The 14,607-nt window shown below is 36.0% G+C and overlaps 1 protein-coding gene across 1 annotated transcript in view; it reads right to left on the bottom strand.

The window, feature by feature from the left end:
* Positions 1-14,607, bottom strand: part of Cadm2 (cell adhesion molecule 2) — a 938,204-nt gene that overhangs the window by 194,776 nt on the left and 728,821 nt on the right. The gene's annotated exons all lie outside the window — the stretch shown is intronic.

Here is a 14,607-nt window from a genome sequence, read left to right as displayed (position 1 = left end):
CTCAAAAATTAAACAAGGCCACCTGGGAAGCACCAGACCCCTCCATGACAAGCTCTTCCCATCTCCTTGCACTGGGCTTGCGAGCATGAACCAACGTACCTGGCTTTAATTGTTAATTCTTTTTAATGTTGGCCCTGGGCATTGGGCTCAAGACCTCATGTTTGCAAGGCAAGCATTATACCGGAAGCTTCCTCCACAGCTTTGTCTGTGTATTTTAACCCAGGCACAGACGATACTGGGGCACAGTAGAGGATGATTTGCAGTATGAAAGTTTAAACAATCTGTCACTGATTTTAATCCTCTAATAAGAAACTTTGAGATTTTTGAATTGGGTACATATAATTACCAGAGTATATTATTTTTTTTCTGCTACATTTTCTCTCGAGTAGACTATGATATTAGGCTTGAATAATTTTTTTCTAGCTTTGGTACAACTGATATTAAAGATTTTTAAAACATCATTTCTGAAAATTATATTCCTTCTTTCAGTTCATGTAAATTCATTTTAACTGATACAAAAGGAACAAAAATCCCACTTATTCAAGTGGATTAGATAGTGCATATTATTGATGTTTATATAAGAATAAGGCTTTTCATTGTTTTATATAAAATTTTTGATAAAAACATTACTTTTTTTCTAGATTTTTAAAAATGCTCAGCGTATTATTATCTACCTTATTTAATGATAGCACACTGTAGTCTCTGGCTCCTAGTTAACTCTAATTTAGTATCTGGTGATCAGTCTCCTCTTCTGTGTCTGGCTTGATCCATCACTTGCTCAAAAGGCTTTGCTTAATAGTATACAGTGTGTCAAGTCTTGTTGAGAAGAATGTGGGATCTTCCATTACTGCACAGAAAGCTTTGCAGAAGTCAATTAGATCACTGTGGTCTACTAGGCGACATCTCTGCTGTTCCCTTGGTGTTTTCTGTCTGTATGACCTGAATTTTATGCCACTTTGTTAAAGGTTTCCTACTACTTTTGTCAATTGTCTATCTGTCTTTCTCTTAATCTTCTCTCTCTCTCTCTCTCTCTCTCTCTCTCTCTCTCTCTCTCTCTCTCTGTCAATGTCTCTCTCTCTCTCTCTCTCTCTCTCTCTCTCTCCATATATATATTTCCTTTTCTATATTTGGGTGCTTGACATCATCTATGTCCCTCGCACTCACTTCAGGGTGTAATGGATGACATTCGTTGTCATTTTTCTCTGCTATGGACCAAATACTGCTTTTAGCTGATTGAAATGTCACTGTTGTCACTGTTTTTGGAGAAGTTTGGACATCTTACTTAAGCTCTTCTCTTTCATATATGCCCACTATCAGAGGTGAAGTGATTTTTTTCATTAGGAACATTGATGAGTAAACCAATGGATACTTTTTCTGTTATTACACTATTCAATGACTTTAAATGATTAGAGAAGCTAATGAATTTACATTCAACATGATAACTGATAGGGAAGGTATTCATGGTGGTTTGAATAGCAATGGCCCCTGTAGACCATGTGTTGGAATGCTTGGCCCACAGGGAGTTTCGCTGTTAAAAGGTGTGATCTTTTTGGAATAGGAATATTCCTGGAGGAAGTGTGTAACTGTTGGAGTGAGCTTGATTTCTTATATTTTCAAGCTATGCATAGTCTCCTTCCGCTGCCTGCAGATCAAGAACAGAATACTCAGCCCCTTCCCCATCCCCATGTTGGGCTTCATGCTGCCATGTTTCTCAACATGATATTGGACTAAGTCTCTGAGCCTGTAAGCCAGTCCTAATTAAATGCTTTCCATTATACAAGTTTCCATGGTAATGGTATCTTCTCAGAGAATGGAAGTCCTAACTGAAATAGCATTAATATAAATCTAGGCACATTGATTTATAGTTTTATTGGATTTTTGGCTCAGTGCAAGCTTATCTTTGTGGTTAAGTAATTTTTTTTCAGTAGTGATTTGATTTTTTTCGTTTGAAGTCTTGGTCTATTCATAATAGATTGTTCCTTTGTGACTATTTTTGGGTATTTGCAATAATGTGTTTTAAAATGATAATAATAAAATATGGTTACAAATATTTGAAGTGGAAGAATACAAACAAACTGAGAAAATTTTTGGCTGAATTTCTTAAATTTACACCCCATGTCAGGTTACAGTTTGAAGTCTCATTTCATCATTTTATGTTCTTACCTCTGCCATTATTAATATCCTCACTACTTTAATCATTCTGCCTCAGTCTTCATACTGAAGTTACATAGGCCCAGGCACACTATTTATATTAGGAAGCATTCTGATTTTTTATGTAGGTTTATGCTCTCATGTATTTTCTTACTCATTAGTGTCGTTTCTTCAGTGTAGAGTGTACCCGTAGAGTTTTCTGTAGGACAGGTCTGATAGTGATTTGTTCTCTGAACTTTGACTTGGAAAGTCTTTATCTCCTTTCCTTCTTAAGAACAGCTTTGCTGGGCGCAGTCTTTGGGGTTGGCAGTTGCAGAGCTTTATTACTGAGAAAACATCTTGCCACTTTCTCTTGGCTCGCAGGAGCCATGTTGAAAAGCCTGCTGTCAAGCTAATTGGCCCCAATTACGTATTATTCTTATTTCTTCCTGCTACCTTGGAGAATTTCCCTTCCCCTTTCGTCTTTGCGAGCTGAATTATAATATGAATTATAATATGCCTTGTGGTAGATGCAGTTAACCTGATGACTGTTGGTCACCTTCTGCTGAATTAAAACTTCTGCAAACGCCTATGGATGGTGCTGGGAAGAAAACAAGTCCGACAGTAGTTTACTGTGGTGTAGGAGCTCACGTGTGCTTACTGGCCTGGCATGCAAAAGTTGGGTTGTGCTAGAGAAAGCCTGTCTGTCCTCCATCTACAAAATAAGTATTTTAATACTCATCGAACTGGCTTAGGGTTTATATCTCTGTCTTTTCTGTCTCCAGTGGAATTTTTCCCAATGCAATGGAAAAAGCGTGTGTTATCCTTTTACTCGGACTCCTTAAGTGATCAGATGGCGGTTGGATATGTGCCTAGCTGTTCCAATTGCTAGTTGTTCAAAATTTCTAGTAAAATTTCCGACAAAAAGGAAAAAATATTTTTAATGTTTCAGTAACAAGATAAATGAAAAGTGCATAGGTGGGCTTCTATTTCAGAATCAAGAGCATACACTATCCCCTTATTTAAGCCCCTTTATTTTAGTGATGTTTCAGGTTCAATGCAAATTCCCCAAATTTAACTGCATATACATAAAAGGTTAAGTCATTTTCACATCAACTTTTCATTTACAGTAAGAATTTTCTTAATCATATCTCAGAACCGAAAAATATCACTTATAATACAGCCCAATATAGATTATTGCCATTTCAGAGTTTTTTGAACTCACACTGTAGAAATCGTTTACAGTGAAATCAGTTGGCAGTCTCTCCTGTGATATACACGTGCATTAATTTCAGATTCCTACTCATTGAGTTAGATATGATTTTGCCTATTATCCAAACTATATTTTTTCTCAAATATTTAGCTGCCTACTGAAATATCTATATTGCTGTTGCCCTGTATCTAACTAAAACATTAAATATGGAAACGGAATCAAGGCATTGTTGCTGAGTTTCATGTCACATGCTTATTCATTTTGAACCATGCAGAAGGAATGTTCTTTGAAGATTCTCTGACCATCCCCTTCGGTGCACAACATAAATTACTACGATTCAGCTTCCATTGCTATATTCCAGGCCCATTAAGTCTTTCTAAATAGCTGTCCTTCATGTGACACACATGCAGTGCAGTCCAAGGCCCTTTTTATCATATAGTTAAGTAGTGCCACAGATTGCTTCCAGTCACAGACAGTAATTTCCATGCTTTAAAGAAACAAAATGAATACTGACCGCTACTACTGACTGATAAAGGTGCCTGACCTGATAGGTCTTGATTAGTTTGCCTCTAAAAGTCTCTAATTATTGGCAACAGTCAGCAGAAGGTAGAAAACTCAGAACTTGAGGCCCCGCATGTTCATGATATATTTCTCTCATGAGAGTAAAGAATCATCTATCTGTACGAGTAGCAAGTGGTCAAATGTACAGTCAAGCCTGCTGGACTTATTTGACTGTTATGATCGCTTCACTGCCTTGGGAAAAACAAAACAAACAAACAAACAAACAAGACAATCACAACAATAACAACAACAACAATAAAACCTGTAAAATCTCTTTAAATAAATGATCAAACAATACCAGGTGCTACCAATATGCCGTAGTCCCTTTGCTACAAGACAACACCAGCTGATAATTTGCCTTCAGTTATGACATTTGGGATGTCAGTATGAATAACACTAAAACAAGATCTGTTTTTGTCATTGGTGGTTATTAAACACATACAGTACTTTATAGCAGGGAATTAAATAGAAATACAGCGACTTGCAGAAAATCTAAGGGAACAACATAAAAAGACCTAATTAAAGGGAGGCATGATAGTCTAAGGTGTGAGAGGGAATGTGATCACAGCAGCAAATCTGTGTCCTGACGCTAGTAATAAGTTACTTTTATATGTGATACTTGTTACGAGCAAAGGTGGAGGCTGTATAATTCACTGTGGGGATTAAATTGCAAATTTCTTTCCCAGGAAAAGCAATAAACGGTGAGGTATGTGGGGTACATTAGGAAAAACATCAGTAATGAAGCAAAGGAACAAAAAGTTTCACGATTCTTTCTGGTAAAGTTGACCAACTGGAGAGGCAAAATTTGCTGAGAATTCGAAATGAGAAGTTTTGTAATTCTGATTAGCCTACAGGTTCACAGTACCAGGCACAGCTTCTCCAAAGTTCCTAGATGAAAAATGCCCTCTGTGTTTTACTTACAGGCAGCCGTGATTATTTCCCTTGGCCTTGGAATAAATAGTGATCAACTCAAGACCAAGGAGCTCACAAAACAAATAAAATTGGAACCGTTATTATTTTTAATGATTGCTCACATATTTCAGAATGTAGAAAGAAGAGCAGATTTTAAAACCTATCAAAATACAACTATTGGAATATTTATCACATGTATCTAAGGAAAAAGGAATGGGAGATCCTGGTAAACGATAAGTGATTTTTGTTAAGTGTCCACACGGTCACAGTGGACAAAGGATTGGCGATCCTAGGATAAAGCAGGGAAAGTAAAATTTCCCTGGGCTACTTATAAAGGCATGGGATTTGAAGCTCTGGAATTCTCCATTTCTTAGTTTTAGATAACCACGGATGAACCAGCAGATAAATGGAACTACTTAACCCAAGTGGAAGAGACTGAGAAAGATACCACCCAGGATTTCTCAACCCAGTGTAGAGTAATGCCAGTGTTTGCTTAGGACACATCCCGCCACTGTGTATGCAGAACAATATATTAAACATATGCACGAAGCATCAAAGCTCACACTACTGACACTTTCTTACTAGCTAACTCAGCATGCCATTTTTTTAGAAGTATAACTACAAGTCATAACTAGAACTGGTCTAGAGGACCAAACAATGATTATACATTATTATATCTAGAAAAATAAATGTTCAACAGGGAATTGGAAAACTATTTAAATACCCTAATATAATTTAAATCTAGTATAGAGATTGTATTGAGATGTAGAAAGTAGATTTTTCTTTATTTATATTCCCAAGTATAACTTTGTAATATATTATATTCCCAAGTATAACTTTGTAATATACACCTAAGAAACACATTCAAACACATATACACATATGTATAAATATAAATATATATATGTATTAATGTTCCTAGTCTTTGTTGTTTAAATAATCAATTAAAAACTCCATAGAAATGTTTGCTTTTCATATAGGATATTTTGTTAATTTATATTTCTTATATTTACATTTATTAAGAGCTCATAGAATAATGCCTGCAAAGTTTTAAGGATTTGTCTTAAATTTGTGATACAAATTTCTTTCATTATAAATCAAGTCAAATGGAAAAATTAAATAAATGCTAAGTCCATGAATTTATTTGTTTCAATTAATCAAGTGTTTGGTAATGATAAGTATTTTTATTTTAGGCACTGATTTTCTTAGTAAACTTGAAATTTTGTATATGCTCCATTTCTAACTGAAATAAACTTTCCAAGAAAAATTTAACAGCAATCAATAATTTGAAAGATATCCTGTGAGTATAACTCAATGTAATATGTATCAGAACTTAAGTGGCATTGTTCAGGAAAACAGCCTAATTTAAATTTTTTCATGTGGAGCTTACACACAGTACATAGCCTACACATATGCAGGTAAAGCACAATACTGTAGACACTAATTTTCTATAGTAATTAGAGCAACTGAAAAAGGCAAATAGACTTTTGGGAGAGAACCGAGAGCAAAAAAAAAAAAAAAAAAAAAATGTGACTAGGCGTTGGACTAGTTTTTATAGGATGCTCAGAATCATGTTATATAAACAGGATATCTGTATGCAAAACTGTATGCAAAACAATGAACTTGGAAAAGTGACACATAACATATACAAGGAAATACTTTGCAGCATATTAACAGTTTTTAACCCAGAGCTGTTCTTGTCTAAAGGAAACACAGGAAGAACTGAAGGAAAGACCATCTAGAGGCCACCCCACCATGCAATCCATCTCATTCGCAGACACCAAACCCCTACACTACTGCTGATACCAGGATGTGCTTGCAGACAGGAGCCTGGCATAGCTGTGCTCTGAGAGGCTCGGTCAGCACCTGCCTAAGGCAGATGCAGATACTCACAACCAACCACTGGGCTGAGACAGGAAACCCAATGGAAGAGCTAGGGAAGGACTGGAAGAGCTGGAGGGATTGTAATTCCATAGGAAGAACAACAATATCAACCGACCAGATCCCTCAGAGCTTGCAGGGACTAAACAACCAACCAAAGAGCATATATAGGCTGGTCTGACTCCAGTTACATATGTAGCAGAGGATTGCCTTGTCAGACCTCAGTGGGAGGGGAGGCGCTTTCCTTTAGAGGCTTGATGCCCCAGATAAGGGGGATGCTAGAGGGGTGTGGCTGGAATGGGAGATTGGGTGGGGGAGCACCTTCTCAGAAGCAAAGGGGAAGGGATTGGGGTAGAGGGTTCGTGGACGGGAGACCAGGAAGGGGACAATATTTGAAATGTAAACAAATAAAATAATAATATATGTAACATCTGAAATTACAAAAGTTTGTAGGAAAAAACACATTGGTATTGGAAATGACACAAAAGGTCCAAGCAAAGCAGACAAAATAAACAAACGGGGATGCATGAGACTATTTTCTTTTAGAGAAAAGGAAACCAACAAACTATAGGGTGTAGATGGGAAAGGGAAAATATTCATATCATATGAAGTGCTAGTATCCAAATATCAAAAACTTACAGACTCAGTGAAAGTGTGAAAGAGATAGCCTCTTTTTTAAATAGCTACAAACAAAGAAAAACAAAACTCCCAAAATGTTAATTGAATTTTTCCTGAAGGACATAACTTCGGCCAAGTTTTTTAAAAAATTGTTAACAATCAGTAATTAATGAGAAAGTAGAAATTCAACCCACAATTAAATCACTTCACAGCTGCTAAGTTATTTACCACAAAGGTAAGAGGTAAGAAGTCGTTCACAGGGTAGAGCAACAGTGAGCCTATTGGTGCGAACTGAAGGAGATCAAACCAATAAGGAAACTGGGACGGAGGGACCTCATAAACCACCTGCTGTATGCGCCAAGGAATGTAAATATTGTTAAGGTAACCAGCGATGGCAGACATAAGTGCATACCCATGTTCCTCACAGAACTAGTCACAAAACACAATAGGCAAATAACCTGGGCTGGAATGGGTAGATTAATAAGAGAAAATATGATGTACAAACAAGGATAAATACTGTTTATATTAATAAAAATCTAATTCTTTAACTTTGGTTTTCGTTGAGGACATTATGTGAGGTCAGATAAGCCAGACAGAGAAAGAAATATACTGAGATAGAGAAAGCATGGTTGAGAAATATTGCCTGGGTAAACATGAGGTCTTGAGCTTCAAGGATCCATCAGTTATGTAAAAAGCAAAGTGTAGAGATATGACTGTAGTCCTCCTAGTGATGTGGAGGTAGAGATAGGAGGATGTCAAAGTCTTGCTGGCTTGCCATTCCTTGAGCATCAATGAGACAACTTTTCTCAAGATAGATAGATAGATAGATAGATAGATAGATAGATAGATAGATAGATAGATAGATAGGTAGGTAGGTAGGTAGAGAAATAGATAGATAGATAGATAGATAGATAGATAGATAGATAGATAGATAGATAGATAGATAGATAGATAGATAGATAGATAGAGAGGTAGGTAGAGAAATAGATAGATAGATAGATAGATAGATAGATAGATAGATACATACATACATACATACATACATACATACATACATACATAGATGATAGTAAATAATGTTGAAAACAACAGAAAATACCTGACATTATCTTCTGACCTCACAAATATATGTCTGTTTACATATGAACAACTATATTATCATAGGAACACAAATTAAAACAAACAAACTCAGTACATAAACTCACTTACATGTGGCGCCTAACTGTTCTAAACTTAGAAAAGCACAAAACGAATATGATCGAACAAGTGCTAAGAGTCTAGGCAATTAGCTTCTCTATTAAATATAAGCTTAAGGTAGAAAATGAAGTTCTGGAATTTACCATAATATGGATGACAATGGATGTGATAATTGCTTTAATTATAGCAACCATTGCACAGTGTGTGTGACAAATTGTCCTGCTATACTCCGTGAAAGCACGCTATTTTATTTTTAAAAATGTCCATCACTTACATTATGGGGGTTTATACTTATGATTAAATACATTTTGGAAAATTACAGTGCAGCATTATCTTTTGTAAACACTTATGATAAAATAAACTACAAGAAAATTATACTTTAAAACAAATACTTTAACATTTCTTAGCATTTGATTTTTTTAGAAGTTTTCAGTCTGATTCCTACAAAATAAAATAATTTTTTAAAAAAAGATAACAATGAATATTTCTAAAAAAACCTGTAATTTTCCATACCAAAATTTACTGAGATTAACTTTTATACCTTTACTTTAACTTCTTTATCAAATTATGTGCTATTAAAAAGTATATCAATACTAGAGCTCATGCCCCACTATGCACTACAGCCCATATATATTACTGTGTGGACTAAAAGTAATAAAATTCATATTTTACAAAATGTACTAGAATTTACACAGCCTTAATAATTTTCTCCCAATTTACCACCCACTTCAACATTTGTAAGTGATTACAATTTCTATAAGAACTGCTGGAGGGCTATCCACTTTTTATGATCACACATTTTCATATTATATTTTCCAAAAGTGATTATTCATTTACATAACTGTGTGATTTTATTCAATATTAAATGGTCTCAATAAAACCTATTGTGAATTCCTTAAGACCCTCTCTTTAAGGTCATTGAAAAATAGAAGTACTAAATTTCTTAAAGTATCCTTGATCAAGTTTATAGCTTGAATTTATGACTTCCCATTTTAAGGTCAATTTGGATAACTTAGTGAAATTATATTTCTCTGATAATCTCTGGACAATGAATATGTCAGTGGTTCCTAACTACATTCATCATGCAATCAAAATATAACATTTTGCCAATTCTGTCTTCCCCTTGCTTGGTAATTGTAGTGATAGTCCTTCAAAAGTGTTTGCAAATTGCACATAGAGCTCCAGTTCTCCAAATGGGTTAAACAGAGTTCCCTATTTTTAAAGATAAAACTTTTAATATTCATTTTGAGGTGGGTTAATTGTCTTTTTCATTAGGATAGGAGAGCACACACTGAGAATGTCTTCCTACCATCTGAGTAATCAATGAGCCGACAGGGCTGTAAATCTTCCACACATTCCCCATGGTTCAATTCAAAGGAAAATGTTTATTCTTTGCCTCCCCACTTTCCTTCTGTTTTTGAGCCTCATTTATAAACTGTAGGGGGACTCTTTTATTGTGCTATTCAAGAAACAGGAAGTATTTCACTTCTTAACAATTTTGCCTTTGAAAACAACCCTTATAATTTGCATTTTGCTAACCATGAAAGAATAAATGTTATAAAAATGCTTTGAACAAAAAGGATCGTAAAATCCGACAATCGGGAAAAACCATTCACTTCATTACTGTTGTTTTAGTGATTGAAATGTGAACATGTGATTTGTGGTTATTTTAGCAGAAGCAGAATGCAAAGTAATGATTAAATCTGAGAGCACTTTTTTCATTAAATAGTACAGTGGCAGCGATTTGGACCAAGTAGAGTGAGCTTGCCAATAATTACACAAATCCAATAATTAACTCATTGGCAGTGCACAATGCTCCAAGTAAAGTGATTGATAATGTACTTGAAAAAAAAGCTCACAAATGAGTCACATAGTTTGAGAAAGGTTTTGATAATTATTTTCAATGTCGGTAAGTATGTGATAATAAAGAGGTCAGTAATTATGCTGTCGTGATACGATTGCAAAACCAATCTCAGTTACATTATTTTACTTGCAAAATATATTACCAAAATTGTGAAGCACAGCAATTATTAATTAAAATAGTTCTCAATGGAAATTGGTTCAAATACTATACACACATATTCCCCCACACATGATTGATCTATATAGGCCTGCAATGAATGAATTTCAATAACTGACTTAGGAACTAATATCTATATGCAGTAATTTAAAACTTATATTGGAGAGTGAAGTAGAATGGCCGTATTTGACTGTAGATCCTTTAAGATGATTCTATAAACAAGCTTGTTACTCATCTTGGTTGAAATACGTCATACAATTTTCAATCCGGTTATTTTGTGTGGTTCCTAATCCGACAGGGTGATCACAAAGGGAGTTTCTCTTGGTAACTCCTTACCTGGTATTGTGCAGGCAGATTCAGACAGACAGACAATGAATTTCTCATGGTACACTGCACTGATGAAGGAATTGGTAATGGTTGTGAGTTCACGGGCACCTTCCTTTGTCAAACCTCCTAGTGCAATACTCTTGCACTACCTCAGACATTGTAGATTGTGGAAATGCATGTAACAATTCCACCATTGTGAATACTCAGCGTTAAAGCTCCTTGAGCCCTCTTAACTAAAATACACTAGTTGTTATTTCCCCAGAATATTCTGTTAGATGAAAAAAGTATCAGATGGGAGCTTAAGAATGAAATGCATAGAACTCTCCCAGCTCTGCCTGAAACTACAGCAAATTGTTCTGCCATCTCTTTAAACTCACTCTCAAAATCCTCTTCCAATTTTGAGTTAATGATTCCAATTTGCTGGAAGTTTTTCCACATGGATTTAGAACTGTCTAGAAGTTTCTTCGTCTTTCGGATAGGAACTACTTATTAGAAGTGTATATCTGTACCTTGGCCTAAGTGTCAAATCATAGACATAGGATAATTTTACACAAGATTGTCTAGTTTTTCAGTTCACACACTTTATTACCTTTGCTACAAAGTAGGCTTTAAATGAAGTATAATCGCATATTAATTTTCAACGCTGTTTTTAATCAAATGCCTACCAGTCAATTTTCTACTTTTATATATGTAGATTTGCATTTTCTCTTATTATGATATATTTGATATCTTCAAAAATCTTAATTTTTTCAAGAAAAGTATGCAGTACCTTTGGCAATGGTAGGATCAAAGGGCGAAAAAATGTAGACGCTTGGTATAATAAATTTCAATAATTGTTTAACACAGGCCATCTGTAAATTAAGTGCACTTATTACTAAGGTCGGTGATTATTTTATTATCTATTTAAACTATTTTCTTGGAAGGAAATGGATAGGATACCTTGAACTTTATGTTTCCTTATAAGGATAAACATTTATGAAGAAATCTATGAATCTTGAATCATTTTTTTCATACAAAACTGCATTTCCTCACGTTTATAGGATAAATACTGGAAATGGCTACTAACACCAGATTGAAGATGAATTTTGAAAATGTATCAAAATTTGCCTCACTTTGTATAAAAGTTTAAAATGAGAACTTAAGCTTGCTGAAATTGCTTCAAAATCTCTTCTTCCATTTTTGCCGATGCACTTGTCTGAGACTCATTTTTCTACTATACCTGCTATTGATATAAGATATAGCAATAATTTAACTTGAAACTCACTTCCTGTCATCCTACCACAAATGTTGTTGTCAATCCAAAGAGCTTAGATATATTAATAAGCAAGAAAGAAGCACATATCTTCAGCTAAAATTTAAACCATTGGAATATAAACAATTACTATCTGATATCTTACTGTTTACTATAAGTTTAATAATAGCTCATTGTATTATTCTTGCTAAGTAGTCTTGCTTTTGCATATGTAGAAAGTAATAATGAAACAATATGTCTTATTTTAGCATGCCTTTATTTGGTTATGGAATAAACCACTCCACTTATAATTATGAACATATTTTGTGCTTCAGAGAATAATCTATGTCTTTCAATGATTCATAGAGTTTTCAAAAAGCTTCAAGGCTAGAGAGGTGTCTCAGTGGTTAAGGGCATTGACTGCTCTTTCAGAGAACCTGGGTTCAATTCCCAGCAACCACATGAAGATCACAACTGTCTGTTACTCAAATTCCAATGGATTTGACTCTCTCCCATAGACATATCTGAAGGCCAAATATCAATGCACGAAAATCAAAGGGAAAGGAAAAGCTTCCTAACTGAGGTTATGGGTCATGGTCATCATCACAGATATAATTAAGCTTCTGTTCAGATAAGGACAAGAAGGGAAAAGCAGTCCCTGATACAGCATCTTATGTAAAAACGATGCAGGGCACTCCCTCTGCATGAGAAAATAAACAATGTTCCTCTTTTCTGTTTCCTTCTCAGAAGCTGGGTTAAACTGAGGAGAAATAGGGTTTCTCTTCAGTGAAAGAATTCACTTTCAAAGATGGCTGCTTCTAACTGCAAAGTAACTTTATCTCCGTCATTTGGGATTCAAGTTAAGTACTAAGGGCATGTTTGTGTTCCAACCAGAGGGATTAAAGGGTGTGCTAAGGGTTGAGCCGCACCCTGACTAGAAACAGCTTTAACTAGCCTGTAACAGATTTGGAAATGGAAACCCTGTATAGCAATATTAAGGAAGAAATGCATCCCCCCTACATTTAAACTTCCAGTCGCAGTCCTTGGTAACTCTAAAGGTAAAGAAAGGAATGGTTCCCCCAGTCCTTGTTAACTCTAAAGGTAAAGAAAGGAATGGTTCCCGTTCTGTTATAAAAGATCTGTGTCAATGTAACTTTTATTCTCCTTTCGTAATTGATTTCTCAGAAGCTTAGGGCCTCTGTCTGCTAACCTAGGCCTGGTGGGGAAGGTTTCTAGCCTCTGTGCGATCTAATGTAGGCCAGAATGCTATCAGCATCTGAGACTTGCTGCTGAATAAACTCACCCCTTCCTAGTTCTTTCTGAAATGTAGCAGGCTGGTTCAACTCAGGTATTCCAGCTCAATCTCCCCTCCCGCCTGATTTATTCAATCTGCCCTTTCTCTTAGCTGCCGAATTGCTCTGCTTGGCCTCAAGCTAACTCAAGCAATCTTTTCTAATCTTATGGCCCCTTCCCATTCCCTTGCTCATTCTGTCTTTACCTGTGTCTAGTTTGCTTGTTCTCTCTTTAATCTGTCTTGGTAAACCTCTCCCAGTAAGACTGCCTCCTTCTCCCTCTCTGTGCTGCTCTACTCTCCTTCTCAACTCTATTGCCCTCCTCTCCACTCTCTCTCATGTATCCCTGTGCTGCACTAACTTCCTCTTGTATGTATGTATCTTCCCTACGCCTCTTCCCTTGCTTCTCTAGTCCCCTGAGAGTTGGACATATCCTACTGTCAAATCTTGCTCTGATCTGTCGCTTTGTCTGGCACTCAATTAGACATCAATTTCAAACATGGCTACTTCCTTCTACAAAGTAACTGCCTTCATTGGGGGGCTTAAAGGCATGTCTGTATTCCAGCCAGAGGGATCACGTGCTAAGGGGCTGAGCCGCACCCTAACTAGAAACAAGTTTAAGTGTCCTGTCACAGATCTGGAGGGTAGGAAACCTGCACAGAAATCTTAAGAAAGAACTTATGCATATGAACTAAGCATAGGAAAAGCATGACATATGCAGAGAACTACACTGCGCTGATTGGTTATTGTCATTATGTGCCCGCTAGGATACATAACAATCAAAGGAAAAATAAGGATGCTAAACATTTCAGGGGTTTGTCATCACATGAATAATCTTAGCCCTCAGCCTGTCTGTTCCTACTTCTCATAAATATTCTTCGAGCCAAATATCCGCCAACTTAGAGAGTCGTTTTGAACAGCAAGGACAAAAAGGAAAAGAAGTTAATAGGGTCACAGCTCCAATGTCTTTTTCAGTTACTTCCTTACTCTGTTTTTCTTAGGGTTCTCTCAGAACACTGCTCCACTCAAAGCTCCTTGTTATTTTATCTTTGTTTTGGTTTACTGTGCCTAAGACTATAGCCAAAAGCATTTCAGGGAGAAATGTTTATTTCATCTTATACTTCCACATCACAATCCACTGGGGAAAATGAGCCTGAAGGCAGGATCCTGGAGCAAGAACTGCAGAGGAGCTGTGTACTGATGCACCCTCTCTGGATCATTCCCC

The sequence above is a fragment of the Rattus rattus genome, chromosome 4 (genome assembly GCF_011064425.1).
Source record: "Rattus rattus isolate New Zealand chromosome 4, Rrattus_CSIRO_v1, whole genome shotgun sequence".
Classification (NCBI taxonomy): Eukaryota; Metazoa; Chordata; class Mammalia; order Rodentia; family Muridae; genus Rattus; species Rattus rattus.
The sequence above is the reverse complement of the archived record's forward strand: the minus strand, read 5'-3'. Positions and strand labels throughout refer to the sequence as shown.